The 11802-nt window shown below is 40.7% G+C and overlaps 1 long non-coding RNA gene across 1 annotated transcript; it reads left to right on the top strand.

The window, feature by feature from the left end:
- The first annotated feature begins 7989 nt into the window (after window positions 1-7989).
- Window positions 7990-11575, top strand: LOC138970580 (uncharacterized). The gene is made up of 4 exons (XR_011456997.1): window positions 7990-8112; window positions 8618-8691; window positions 9625-9750; window positions 10814-11575. It is a non-coding gene; the product is annotated as an uncharacterized lncRNA (long non-coding RNA).
- The last annotated feature ends 227 nt before the right edge of the window (window positions 11576-11802 follow it).

Raw genomic sequence — 11802 nt, 5'->3', positions numbered from 1 at the left:
CGTATGCTCGTAGCATCGTCAGTCCACCGCTCATGGCAAAGGCAGTGAAATTGACAAGAAGAGCGGGGTAGTAGTTGCGCTAAGAAGGATAGCACGCTTTTCTGTACCTCTCTTTGTTTTAACTTTCTGAGCGTGTTTTTAATCCAAACATATCATATCTATATGTTTTTGGAATCAGGAACCGACAAAGAATAAGATGAAAGTGTTTTTAAATTGATTTGGACAATTTAATTTTGATAATAATTTTTATATATTTAATTTTCAGAGCTTGTTTTTAATCCAAATATAACATATTTATATGTTTTTGGAATCAGAAAATTATGGAGAATAAGATGAACGTAAATTTGGATCGTTTTATAATTTTATTTTTTATTTTTACAATTTTCAGATTTTTAATGACCAAAGTCATCAATTAATTTTTAAGCCACCACGCTGAAATGCAATACCGAAGTCCGGGCTTCGTCGAACATTACTTGACCAAAATTTCAACCAATTTGGTTGAAAAATGAGGGCGTGACAGTGCCGCCTCAACTTTCACGAAAAGCCGGATATGACGTCATCAAAGACATTTATCAAAAAAATGAAAAAAACGTTCGGGGATTTCATACCCAGGAACTCTCATGTCAAATTTCATAAAGATCGGTCCAGTAGTTTGGTCTGAATCGCTCTACACACACACGCACAGACAGACAGACAGACACACATACACCACGACCCTCGTTTCGATTCCCCCTCTATGTTAAAACATTTAGTCAAAACTTGACTAAATGTAAAAAGAAAAACACCCAAAATACACGAAGCAACGATCCCACTAGCAGACTATATGTTCAACCGATATTTCAAGAAAGTGGGGGTAAACCCAGGTAGGATGGCCCACATTCCCATTCACCCCTTCCCATTTTGGTTCATGGAATCCCCCATTATCATCCCTGATCATGATCTGGGTGTAACAAAAAAAGACAAGTCGCGTAAGGCGAAAATACAATATTTAGTCAAGTAGCTGTCGAACTCACAGAATGAAACTGAACGCAATGCCATTTTTCAGCAAGACCGTATACTCGTAGCATCGTCAGTCCACCGCTCATGGTAAAGGCAGTGAAATTGACAAGAAGAGCGGGGTAGTAGTTGCGCTAAGAAGGATAGCACGCTTTTCTGTACCTCTCTTTGTTTTAACTTTCTGAGCGTGTTTTTAATCCAAACATATCATATCTATATGTTTTTGGAATCAGGAACCGACAAGGAATAAGATGAAAGTGTTTTTAAATTGATTTGGACAATTTAATTTTGATAATAATTTTTATATATTTAATTTTCAGAGCTTGTTTTTAATCCGAATATAACATATATATATGTTTTTGGAATCAGCAAATGATGGAGAATAAGATAAACGTAAATTTGGATCGTTTTATAAATTTTTATTTTTTTTTACAATTTTCAGATTTTTAATGACCAAAGTCATTAATTAATTTTTAAGTCACCAAGCTGAAATGCAATACCGAAGTCCGGGCTTTGTCGAAGATTACTTGACCAAAATTTCAACCAATTTGGTTGAAAAATGAGGGCGTGACAGTGCCGCCTCAACTTTCACGAAAAGCCGGATATGACGTCATCAAAGACATTTATCAAAAAAATGAAAAAAACGTTCGGGGATTTCATACCCAGGAACTCTCATGTCAAATTTCATAAAGATCGGTCCAGTAGTTTTGTCTGAATCGCTCTACACACACACACAGACACACACACGCACGCACATACACCACGACCCTCGTTTCGATTCCCCCTCGATGTTAAAATATTTAGTCAAAACTTGACTAAAGACATTTATCAAAAAAATGAAAAAAACGTTCGGGGATTTCATACCCAGGAACTCTCATGTCAAATTTCATAAAGATCGGTCCAGTAGTTTAGTCTGAATCGCTCTACACACACACACAGACACACACACGCACGCACATACACCACGACCCTCGTTTCGATTCCCCCTCGATGTTAAAATATATAGTCAAAACTTGACTAAATATAATAACCCTGTACTTGTCTCATCAATAGTAAAAGAAATAATCTCAAACAATAACAAAGATCACCTACAAATATTTACTGACGGCTCCAAAAAAATGATGACCAAGCTGACTGTGCTTTTGTCATTCCTGACCTCAAAATAAGTTAAAAAAAATTAAACTCAACAAGGATGTGTCCATTTTCACTGCAGAAATGCTGGCTACGTTATCTTAAGACGCGGCATGCCACTATATCAATGACCCCCCCTCGACCTCCAACAAGAGTCGTGATTCTCTCCGACTCAAAACCAGCATAACTGCTCTTCAAAATGGTTCCAGAAACCGGGAAGAGCTTCAGACGGAAATATTGTTCCTCTGTCACCAGATCATTGCCTCTTGAACAGAACTGACCCTTTGGCTACGTACTTCCCCTCACACACATGGATCAGAGGCAAGGATATGGCTGACAGAGAAGCAAAAGAGGCTGTTACAGATCAAGCAGCATTTCATGACATAAAATTAACAAAGACGGGACTGGCAAAACACAAAATGGCCAACGTTGCCTGGCGTCACTGGGAAACAGAATTGAAAATAGAAGGCAATGCCCATGGTTGGCTTATTCTGCCCCGACAAACAAAACAAAACAGGCCTACACTCCCCACCTCCCTCCTTAAAATACTTCGCAGAATTCGCACGGATGGATGCGCTCACAAGTGCTTTCCCCGTCTCTGTGAATGTGGACAGTTTATATCTTTGTTACACTTCTTTGACCGCTGCCAATCACTCCAGCAAGATTTCTGCAACCTACACACCCTTGTCAACGAACATAACCTGAAACCCCATGAGGTTTTTTTTAGATAAACATTGCACGCTTCAATGGAAGCTAGCATACACCCTGTGTCTCTCAATAGTAGAAGGCTGAAATAGGATATCTGTTTTAAAAAACCCTGATCTCCGTTCCTCCTTCCCACCTCTCAATACTCTCTCACACCGAGCTTTTTCTTCTTCATTGTATTATTTTTCCAGTTATCTATTTACTTACCTATTCAGCCAAAAATATAACAATATCCCACGTAACAAAAATTAAAAAAATAAGCCTACAAAACCGCTCCAGTCCAACCATATTCCGCGTACACAATCTTCACTTCCATCCCCATTTTGAAATATCGCAACAGACTTCCAGATATAATTATAACACGATCATATATGTGTTCTCTGGTTGCATGTTTGTTCAGTGTCTTGTCCCCACATAAAGCATATTAACTCTACCTGTCCTAAAGCAAGTTGCAGTTCTAAGAGGACGTTAAAACTAGTTATCATCATCAACACACACACACACATATGAAAGAACCCATGTATATTTTATGATTGTTGTTTTGGTCTGAATACAATTTGGAATCTTACTACACTCTTGTTAATTGATTTTACATTTTGTTGTCAGAAGTATTTTGTTCGTCGGTTCGTGTCTGGTGCGTGTGGTGTGAATGCCGTCCTGTCAAATGTCTTTTAAAAACACATTCACGGTAACATCTTCGACGCAGACACAGACAGTTAGGAAGGGCTCTTAATATGGACCACTTTTTACATTTAGTCAAGTTTTGACTAAATGTTTTAACGTAGAGGGGGGAATCGAGACGAGGGTCGTGGTGTATGTGCGTGCGTGTGTGTGTGCGTGTGTGTGTGTGTGTGTGTGTGTGTGTCTGTCTGTGTGTGTGTGTGTAGAGCGATTCAGACTACACTACTGGACCGATCTTTATGAAATTTGACATGAGAGTTCCTGGGTATGAAATCCCCATACGTTTTTTTCATTTTTTTGATAAATGTCCTTGATGACGTCATATCCGGCTTTTCGTGAAATTTGAGGCGGCACTGTCACGCCCTCATTTTTCAACCAAATTGGTTGAAATTTTGGTCAAGTAATGTTCGACGAAGCCCGGACTTCGGTATTGCATTTCAGCTTGGTGGCTTAAAAATTAATTGATGACTTTGGTCATTAAAAATCTGAAAATTGTAAAAAAAATATTTTTTTTATAAAACGATTCAAATTAACATTCATCTTATTCTCCATCATTTGCTGATTCCAAAAACATATAAATATGTTATATTTGGATTAAATACAAGCTCTGAAAATTAAATATATAAAAATTATTATCAAAATTAAATTTTCGAAATCAATTCAAAAACACTTTCATCTTATTCCTTGTCGGCTCCTCATTCCAAAAACATATAGATATGATATGTTTGGATTAAAAACACGCTCAGAAAGTTAAAACAAAGAGAGGTAGAGAAGAGCGTGCTATCCTTCTCAGCGCAACTACTCCCCCGCTCTTCTTGTCAATTTCACTGCCTTTGCCGTGAGCGGTGGACTGACGATGCTACGAGTATACGGTCTTGCTGCGTTGCATTGCGTTCAGTTTCATTCTGTGAGTTCGACAGCTACTTGACTAAATGTTGTATTTTCGCCTTACGCGACTTGTTGTTTCATGCTGATAACTAGCGTGTTTTCTTGCGAAGAAGTTTTATTTTGTGTTTGGTAGTCCTTTATTTCTCTTAGGTTAACCGTTAGGCCTAATTAGAGTGAAATAGCTTTGATAAACATTCAACAAAAATTAAAACAGACAAAATCACAAATGGTCCATAATAGGAGCCTGGGCGCCTAATATGGACCAGTGAAGCGGCCTTCACAAATCACTGTAAAAAGCCCCCTATACTTCAAAATAACATGATACAACTTAGTGTACAAGTCAGTCTAATTCAAATATGCTTTAGATTGATCTGTTTCGGGTTGATGAGAGCATTATTTGAAGCACACCAGCAGGAAACTAAAGAAGCTTATCAAAAACAGAGTGAAAATAAGTGAAATTGTCAACTTCCACGAAAAGAAGACTTTTTTTTTTAAATCTTGAGAACTAGTTATAGGTTATTTCCAGCAAGCTTCTTAATGAATTATTGAAAATAGCTTTTAGCTTTTTTTTCTCGATTTGTTGAAGGTGGTCCATATTAGGGGACTCGCACATACTTTGAGATCTTGCTATTATTTTTTGTTTGCACGGTAAAAACTCGGGGTCAACCCTGCTAAAATGTAACAAATGCGGTCTTAGCTGTCATATATAGCAATTTTTGTGTGATAAAAGCTTTGGCTGTGGACAGAAACGAGTTCGTTTTTGGCGGCAAATCGTTTAGAGTGAACGCTGCCAAACTGAGGGAAGAAAAGAGAAAAAGCCAGGCTAACGGTTTTGAGATTTCTGTTTCTGCAATACAGCGAAACAAATTTTTTGAGCGCTCTAGCGCCGTTAGTTTTTCAGAACAGGAGGTGGTCCATATTAGGAGCCGGTCCATATTAGGAGCCCTTCCCTTATATCTACGTGAAGCTACCACCGCTCGGCTTTACACACACACACACTTTTTTTTAATTAGTTGCTTTTGGCACACGGCCTCATCATGTGCACTTGAAACAACTACAAAACACAACAACGTACAACAACAGCATGGTTGTGCCTGTCGGGTTACAGGGGCGGATCAGTTGCTTTGTAAGGGGGGGGGGCACTTTGAATCGAAAGTGAATGTGATGGGCGCGAAGCGCCCGAATTTGCTAGGGGGGTCGGGGGGCATGCCCCCCCGGAAATTTGTTTTGCCTAAAGAAGCAAAATGGTGCCATCTGGTGCCATTTGAACTTAGAAATGGTCATAGAATCAGCATAGAAAAATCTTTTTTTTTCTTCTTTTTTTTCTTCTTTTTTTTCGGGGGGGGCACAGGGGGCATGCCCCCCCCCCCCCCCTCGTCCGCCCCTGGGTTATCACCATAAGGCGCCTGTACTTGTCAGTCTCTCTTCAGATCAGTGGCCTAGCTGTGCCGGCGATAGTTTGGTAAAGTCGCGGAGACCGCGCATGCGCCATGTGCAGTAAAATGTTATCGAAAATGGCGGATAAATCTAACTCGTGCTAAGAAACGTTTCAAAACCAAGCTTTATGGACGTTTTTATGACTACGTACTCCAGCAGACATCAACTTGTGGTCGACGTGTGTGGGTTTTGCTCAAAATACGTAAGTATTCGTCAGCCGTTTGGCTTCTCGAATTAAGTTTCAACTTTGTCTCTGTCTCGAACCACAGGCGCAAGGTATCGTTCACTGGACCACTACTTTCTATGACTCGTATGAGTATGAAAGTAGTCTAGTGGTCCAGTGGACGATACCTTCCGCCTGTGCTCGAACCAAAATACTAAGCTTACCAGTTACCACACTGTCATACTCATAGTCATAGTGATAGCACTGATACATTTGTACAGGTAAACATGGCTGTTTGCTGAAAATCAGTCTTTGTGAAAAATTGTAATGATGTCTCTGAAGTTTGATTCAGTCCAGTGATTCATTTTGATGGGACGTCAACCCATGGTGAGGCTAATACTAATAATTTTGATCGTATTCTGCCGGTGCCATTGCCAACTGCCATGGTTGTTCTTGTGTGCACTAATTAGTAATTTACTAGCAATAGGAGTTCGAGTTCTACTATAGTAGTATTTTACGAAATCATTACTACTAGTACTCCCGGCCGGGTCATACCTAAGACTGTAAAATTGGCAATCTAGTGGCTGCTCCGCCTGGCGTCTGGCATTATGGGGTTAGTGCTAGGACTGGTTGGTCCGGTGTCAGAATAATGTGACTAGGTGAGACATGAAGCCTGTGTTGCGACTTCTGTCTTGTGTGTGGCGCACGTTAAGTGTCAAAGCAGCACCGCCCTGATATGGCCCTTCGTGGTCGGCTGGGCGTTAAGCAAACAAACAAACAAACAAACAAACAAACAAACTACTAGTACTAAATACTACTGCTACTACTAGCTTTAAACAAGCTATGGTTTGAATGACCAGCTAAATGCTAATAGTAAATAAGTACATTATTTTTGCATCAGCGAGGTATACATAAATTTAACGAAGTGGATTCACAGCGCGCGGCGCGTTGTGCAGCGTTGCGATTTACAACGCGCGGCGCTACGAGGAACGCTGCGATTCACGACGCGCGATGTATTCTGCCGATACATTTCCTTCACAATCGCAAAGTTTACAACAGCTACATCTATCTGATCTATTTGAGAAATAAAACTGTCAATAAAGCGAAAAACAGAGCTGAGCCATTCTCTCTCTCTCACTCTTTCAACTGAATTCACCAGTATATCGCCGCGTCGATGTAAAAACGTGCCTGCCTCTGCTGAACAATCCTTCTCATTGCGGTCAATGCGCATGCGCCAATCTTGAACTTACAAAAATGCGACCCTTTCACCCATCGAACCATGGGTTAGGGTAAGGGTTAGGTTGTTCACGACCTGCTTAATCTCCCCATGTTAGCGCATGCGCATTGACCGCAATGAGAAGGACTGTTCAGGCAGAGTTTTCAGTTTGTGACACCGGCCTTGAATACTTGGCAGTCATACTCATATCACTACATGTCATTGCAATGGCTTCTACTATATATGGAAAGGAGCTGAGTTTTTAAACTGGGATGACGTTTTTAAACAATTATCCGAGTACAGTGCCGCGGAACTGTTAATCGGTGTCACACCAGTTAACACTTCAGCAGCCATTTTGGAATTCGCGCATGCGCAGATCATTTTTTCAGCGTGGGTTTTTTTTCCAGTTGATTTGAACGCGTATATAATTATATTCAGTCTGCATAAAGTGCAATTTTGTAGTCTTGCAGCCCTGAAGTTGCTTTTGCAAAGAAAGAGTGTAAAATGTTCCTGATAATCATGCATACATGTACAAAAATAAAGCGCATCAACAATCTGCGCTGGTGAGAGCAATAGCCGCGCTCTGGGAATCGCTGCGCTGCACAACGTGCCGCGCTCTGTGAATTGCCGCGCTGCACAGCGCGCTGCGCTCTGTGAATCGCTTGCCTAAATTTGAATATTTTATTAAAAAAATACCGCATGGTTTTGCTTGACCAAATCATTTATCAGCTAACAATATGCTTTTATTTCAGTTGGACCTGACTTGAGCATGCAGCTTGGTTGCTCAAGAATTGCAGGCATGTCCAGTTTGCAGCATGTGCAGGCTGACCCCGCTGAGTGTGAAGATCTGATGGCTGATCTAGACACAACATAAGCTGCTTGACACTATTCCAAGGTAAGCAAGAAGCTTTGAAAATAGTTACTTAGTAAGTGTACATTTTTGTGGGTGAACCATCAGTAACCGTCTCCCCCCACCCCTCGACACCCCCACCCACACATACAAACACGCACTCAAAGTTGGGTTTGTACTACAACTATTAGTATTAACTACTCTTCATAAATGAGTTATGTAATTCATCAGAGGTTTGAAGTCATTATGGTTTTGCAAATTAGTAAGAGACTATGTGGGTGCATGGATTCAGTAATGCGCAATTAATACATGCAATACTCCTGCTGGTGAGTTCACTACAAACAGGTACTACATTAGAACTGATCTATGTTATTTGTTAATGAGGATGATTAATCGTAATCTCACTGTCAAACTGTCATGATACTATTGCCATTGACAGTGCTAGATCACTTCATAAAGTTATTTTAGTAAGTAATCATATGATATTGATAATTTTGATATAGTGATTTACTGACGGTGACAATGACATGTTATCTTCATACTATTCAAGGTACAAGATGCTAAAAGTGCAGATATCAAGGGCTTGGGATTTCGGCTCCTGGAGATGCTACTTGTAACTCTTTTGTGAGTACCGGTACATGTATACTGGGTGTTTTCTCAGTTTTTGTCCGCTGTCAGTGTGAGATTTATATTGTGGTACAGTGGAACCCCCCTGTTAAGACCCCCCAATTTAAGACTCCCTCCTTTTAAAGACCTTGTTTTCTCAGACTTTCTGTTCATAACCTCTGTAAAATTACCCCCCTTTTAAGACTCCCTCCTTTTTAAGACTGAATTTTCTCAGATTATTGGAGGTCTTAAAAGGGGTGTTCCACTGTATAACCTGTTTTTCTAGTTTCATGGTTTAGCCACGACTCACTTTGAATGAGGGTCATCTGCCAGGCATTTAGCTGATTATCTGATAGTGATAAGTGATATTTATTTATTTATTTATTTATTTTTTCATTTTTCATTACTTTATTGTCCCATTGCTGGGAAATTCGGGTCGCTTCCACCCAGTGGAAAGCTAGCGGCAACGGAGTCGCGCTACCCAGGTGTCTGCGTGTTTAGGTGTATTCAGCCACCTGCACTTATGGCAGAATGACCAAGATCTTTAACGTGCCATTGTGGTGACACGGGGGTGGGAGATGGATACCGTCTCTGGGTCTGCACATAAAGTTGACCCGTGTCCGTCCCGGCCCGGATTCGAACCAGCGACCTCTCGATCACAAGTCCAGTGCTCTACCACCTGAGCTAATTTGCTATTTATAAATTACAGTTGCAGTAAACTAACACTGTCGCACAAAGTATGTGACTTTAAAAAAAGATTTGTTTGAAATCATGTGAGCTCTGTCCACTAGATGATGGAGAAGGGAATTTTTCCAGTTGAGTCTGCAACATGGATTTTTTCTCTCTCAGGATAACAAATACAGTATGGAAGGAAAAATTTAGGGTTGGTGTGGCGATAACAATAAAGATATGTCATAGTGACTTGACTAATTGATTTGAATTCTGCTGCAGGTCAGTCGCCCCCCACCTCCTGCTCCTGACCTGGTTGCCTACTACAACTTCGAGGAAATACGACAGGACACCCTTCAGCTTGCTGCACCATGGTGTCTCTTGGAGAACAGCAAGGAACAGATACAGGTGGGGTCGGTTGGGATACCGTAAACAGACTATTTTTGTTGTTGTTGGCCTTAGCATAGAGTCTGGGGATGTGAGATGTGCATGATGTGTTGTTTGAATCTGACAGTGATTGTATGAATTTTTTATACATGTATTGTTGTCACGCGCTTTTAACTTCTGATAAGGCGCTTTATAAATGCCCGTTATTATTATTATTATTATAAATAGATACACACTTGTAAACTTATGTTAGTTTTCACACGTGAGCATGAAGGAATGTGCCTTTATGAGGAATGTATAGTGGCTTGCAATATTGAATTTGAGGGATGTTTGCAGTTATATAATATATTAGCACAGCTCAGTTTTCTTGAGGGTTCCGTGAGAACAGTGAAATTCTCCTTTGAGGACTGAAAAATATCTTGGATAATTGGTCTTAATTGGGGGGGGGGGGGGTGGGGGGGGATTTAAAACATAAGTACATTCACATGTGTTTTTCATTTTCACTGTCCCGCAGTGGGGCACTGCGGTTAAGAAATTAAAGGCCCCTCCTGTTTTTGGAACCGCAGGAGCTTTCTAGTTTGCTGTTGGATAGATTTTTGGTTCCTCTTTCCTAGATCCTGTCATGCTCTCTTTTTCTTCATGAATTCTTTTCTTTTTTCTGCTTTCTTGCTCATTCACCTGTATTTTTTCCAAAAATCTCTTCTCTTGCCGCTTGTCTCGCGATTCATGTATAGTTTAATCTGTTAGTGTTCTGATGTAAGTCCAGCAGTAGATAGGTTAAGCCTATTTTAACATACTGGAAACTGGTAATCTTCCAGTAGGTATTAATTTAGTTTTACTAAAGCCTGCTGGGACACAAGTAATGGGTTAGTGCATTTGTAAACAGGAATCGCTTGACAAGTGGCCCCCTTCATCCCCCCCTTCCTCGTCCTGATATGGCTCTGCGTAGTCGGCTGGACGTTAAGCAACAAATAAACAAATAAAAAATTCATTTTCACTGTGTTAAGGTGGGGAGGTCCTTCTCTACTTCTTTCTTTGTTTTCCCATTGACATATTTTTGTTCTTGTCTATATGTTTTATATAGGTTCACCATTAGCTGCTGTCCTCATCCCCAGCCGACTGTTTCCGCTGAAGCCGTGAAGGATACTTCCTCATGTAGGCGTGGACATCTTTTTCGTCGCCATGCAAGGCTTCCAGTACCATATAATTTTGTGAATACTCTGGGGACCTGTCATCGACTTTGGAAGGACGCTTTATTTTATAACACTTTGTACCCCATCTATGTTGACCAAGATTTTTTAAGCCGAGACCAGCTGTGCTGCAGCAGGTCACTCAGAATTGTAGAAACTGTGTATCAACAGGCTAGAATGCTGGCGTTAGATCAACGTTACAGGAAGCGACTGAAGCTAACCGTCTAAGCAGGATGCGGATATGTGCCGAATGAGAACAGATGAAATGTACATAGTGACTGTGTGTGCGGATATATATCCATACCTGGTCAGATAGAGCCATATGAGTGGGTACGGATACCCCCCGCGGGTTAGGGGGAGTCCCATATTGGTTGGGACGAGAAAGAATTTACCCGATGCTACCCAGCATGTCGTAAGAGGCGACTAACGGTTCTGTTTCTCCTTTTACCCTTGTTAAGTGTTTCTTGTATAGAATATAGTCAATGTTTGTAAAGATTTTAGTCAAGCAGTATGTAAGGAATGTTAGGTCCTTTGTACTGGAAACTTGCATTCTCCCAGTAAGGTCATATATTGTACTACGTTGCAAGCCCCTGGAGCAATTTTTTGATTAGTGCTTTTGTGAACAAGAAACAATTAAACAAGTGGCTCTATCCCATCTCCCCCCTTTCCCCTATCCCATCTCCCCCCTTCCCCCGTCGCGATATAACCTTGAATGGTTGAAAACGACGTTAAACACCAAATAAAGAAAGAAAGAAATTGGGTACGGATATATATCCGTACCTGGGAGACAAGGAGTTAAAGGTACTGAACTTGTCAAATCCAGGTGCACGGATCCCCTGGGGCTTTTAGTCATACCTTAGGCAGCTATCCGTTAGAAGAACTA

This window comes from Littorina saxatilis, linkage group LG7 (genome assembly GCF_037325665.1).
Source record: "Littorina saxatilis isolate snail1 linkage group LG7, US_GU_Lsax_2.0, whole genome shotgun sequence".
Taxonomy (NCBI): domain Eukaryota; kingdom Metazoa; phylum Mollusca; class Gastropoda; order Littorinimorpha; family Littorinidae; genus Littorina; species Littorina saxatilis.
The sequence above is the reverse complement of the archived record's forward strand: the minus strand, read 5'-3'. Positions and strand labels throughout refer to the sequence as shown.